At 41.5% G+C, this 3,619-nt stretch overlaps 1 pseudogene; it reads right to left on the bottom strand.

The window, feature by feature from the left end:
- Positions 1 to 1,587: 1,587 nt before the first annotated feature.
- LOC109450628 (sigma intracellular receptor 2 pseudogene) lies at positions 1,588 to 2,490 on the bottom strand (annotated as a pseudogene).
- Positions 2,491 to 3,619: the final 1,129 nt, after the last annotated feature.

A 3,619-nucleotide genomic window follows, 5' to 3' on the forward strand; every position in this document is an offset into this window, starting at 1 on the left:
TTAGACATCCATCCACTTGTTTTAAGCTATGGAAAAGTCTTGTAAAACAACCAAACTGTAATGAAAAAGCTCTGCTGTTGAAGATCAGAAACTAACAAACTCAGAGAGGGATCTGGCAGGTGATATAACTGAGTTAAGTGGTTATGGTCTTGTTTGCCACATTCCACCCATTTTAAGGAAGCAGCCATTGTCCACTGCCAGGAATTTGTAGTCAGGCAGGAACAAAGGTCTACTGTTATTAGAGCAGCTAAATTTTAAAAAGAAGCCAGAAACCTAGATTTTTTTTTAAATGTGAAGTCCTTTAAATTTTAATTGTTTCCAATTCTATATTTAATAGACTAGGAAGGCCAAACAAAATACACCAGATCAAATTTAGTCTTCTGGCCATCAGGTTTTTTCTCTCATATCAGTTCTGATTGTCATGAGATCTTCCCTCCTCCCTCTCCATCCTTCTCTTTCTCTTCCTTCCTTCCTTCCATTCACTTAACAGACACTAACTGAGCACCTATTATGTGATGGTGTAGAGGATAACTAGGATTATACCAGGATTATAAGTAGGAGAACACAGAATTCTTGATGATTCTGAAATGATGAGTTTATCCTTCACTGAGGCTCAAACTGACTCTTTTCTGATTCTTAGTAATGTGTTTTGAATTAATTAATCAACTGATTGGTAGATCTGTTTCCTTTCCCTTAGCAACTTTTCTTATGAAAATGTCAACATATACCTGGGTATCTCATTCTCCAGTTGACCTTGAACAACTCGTAGCAACTCAGGGATGGTGCTTTGAAAATTGAAAGTACTAAATTTAATGGCTTAGAGACATTTTATTCAACAATTCCATCTCTTTTTTTATTTTTATTTTCTTGTGGTCAGCAGCTCCCTTTGTTTGAACCAGACACTTGAGTCAGATGATACTCCCAATAGAGCAATACAGCTTGTGAGCAGAAGAGGCAAAAAGGGGGAACCAACTGGGATCGGTTTCTACTATTTCCCATGTGTGTTCACAATTTTTTTTTTTGAGTTTGCCTTGTGTATGAATTTAGAGAAAGCTAACGGAACTCCAAGTACTAATGTGAAGAGACCCTATACGGTGCACACACTGGACGTGTCATGCCCAGCTTTGACTAAGATGGGAAGGAATGATTAAACTTTTAAGAAGGATGAAGTTATTCAGCAGGAAGCACACTTCCAGGTCAGGTATGAGGCACCTGACTTCTGAGTAAAGCAACTTCTGTCAAGTGATCTATAAAAATATAGAAGACTAAGGTTTGGAAAGAGGATAAACGAGGAGACTTTTTAAAAAGTCTCTTCTACTGGGACAAGCTGCTTAAGACAGAAACAAAACACCTTCCAGTTTAACCTGTTTCTAACTAAAACTCATGCCAGGCTGAACCTTAAGGAAAGCTAAGTTTAAACCCCTTGCAGATTATTTCCCGCATCCTCCCTGCAGGGGGAAAGAAAACATGATACAGTTTTTAGTGAACATTAAAGAGGCATAATTTCAATCTTTAAAATGGCCTGACACATCCCACTATTCATTTTGCTGATTAGTGATATGCTATAGAGAATCATGAGTCGAGGGTTTAGTTACATGTATAATGTGGGTCAAATGACTCATGAACATGCCAAGCAGGCCGTGTTTCTTGGATGTTTGTCCACTTTCGGGTCTTACGTTCAGTAATCCTGCAATGGAACCGCAGTGGGGCATGCTGTGAGGTGTTTGGCACTCCTTCCCTGTAACCTAGCCTGTATCCCTCTGCCAGCCTCAGATGATCAGTCTGTTTGTGCCAGCGCTTTTTGGAAGGTGACGGTTGGATGAGGCTGCTGCCAGTGTCTTGCTGCTGTGTGTTGCTGCTGGTGTGTTTCAAATGCTGCTGAAGACATGGGTTCTGAGCAGTTTTCCTTGTACTGGATCTAAGAGGAAACTGCCTTCTGGGCATCTCTCCCCTGCAACAATGGTTATTTTTCTCATTTTTTTCTTTCTTCTCATATTTGTAGTAAAGGCTCCACAACATGAAAAGCAGAAGCATACCAGGGATGAGAAAGTAGGGAGCATAGATAGATATGAGGATTAGTCATACACGGAAAGTCTTCGGTCCTGGTCCTTTGAAACCACTGGCTTTGGAGAAAGCCTCAGATAGAAATATCGAGAGAACGGGAATTAGAATTGTCACGGTGTGAACCGAGTAGAAGATTGCAGGGGTGCCGGTCCACTTACAGCCTCCTTTGACAAAGGCACATGCGACACTGGGAAAGCACGGCAGCTGGAACACAGCTTGCAAAAAGGGCTTAAACCACGTTGGTGGCACCTGTAGCAGAGGGTCTTTGAAGTCCTTGGGGTGTCACGTGAACAGGTTTCTGAACTCAATGGGGTAGAGTTTGCACGGCAGCACCACCTGCAGGTCCAGAAGCAGGGTGATGGGGACATGGGGGCGGAGGTACAGGCCCAGCAGCCACACCAGGCGCACAGAGGCCCCATCATCCATTGGGTCTGCAGGGCAGGAGGGCTTCGCTCGCTGGGACTGCAGACGTGGGACTAGGCTCCTCCACCTCTTTTTACTTTTTCCTCAATTTTCATTTTTTAACTTATGCCCTTTTTCACTTTATTACAATTAAATGATTTAAAGATTTAAGACACTACATATTTTGAAAGCACTTTAAAGAGTACAAACCAAATCTGGTAGAATGAGAATTCTGTCTTTACAATCAGTGTCATTTGCAGATCCTGCTGTCCTGATTTGTGTGTGTTGGGAGCTGTTCTAAGAAACTCACACCTAATAACTCATTTAATTCCTGCAACAATCGTGGGAGATGATCTTCATTTTGTAGGGGAGGGAACTGAGTCACAGATAGGTTAAGGGAGCTGGTCTGATCATTATCACACTGCTGGTTAAGTGTTGAAGCCAGAATTTGAAGCCTAGCTGTCAGGGGCAATGCTCTTGCTGTCACCGTTATGCCATGATGAGAGACCAACAGAATGAATAGGTGCCGTTAAAGCTGAGGTGAGAGGGCAGGAATGGAAGAACACAAATGCTGCACTTCACCCTTTCCAACGAGTCTTTGTAGAGTTTAATCCTTGCTCTTTCTTCAGGCTCTAACACACACACACACACACACACACACACACACAGACACAGACACACACACACACACACTATTTCCATGTAGTCAGACATCAGTCCTCTAACAGTTTGCGTTCTGGATGATTCAGAGCCACAGCGCTGGGTCTGGTAGTAAAGGGATCACATTTTTCCTTTCTGGCAGTGTGTATTAACACTGAATCTACCCCCTCACCCTGCGATGGTGACAATTAGGTTAAGTGGTTTTTGCCTTCCATACTCTCTTCTAAGTAACCCAATTTATACACAATTTTATCTTTTAAATCTAACACAATCATCATCAGCAATTGTTTAGCTCAAATCCAGACTACTCTTGTATATTCGTAGATTTTTTTTAACAATTACATTTCTCTACTTGCAAGTTTCATTTTCAGAAAATAAAAATATAAACTTGAAATGTGGTTAAGAGTTAGAAAACTCCCACTGAACTGCGTATACATTCTATTACTATAATAGAAACAAGACTTATTTGTGAATCAAGGCTTATTCTCAGGCG

The sequence above is a fragment of the Rhinolophus sinicus genome, chromosome 16 (genome assembly GCF_057876585.1).
Source record: "Rhinolophus sinicus isolate RSI-liver-muscle chromosome 16, RSI-T2T, whole genome shotgun sequence".
NCBI classification, from domain to species: Eukaryota; Metazoa; Chordata; class Mammalia; order Chiroptera; family Rhinolophidae; genus Rhinolophus; species Rhinolophus sinicus.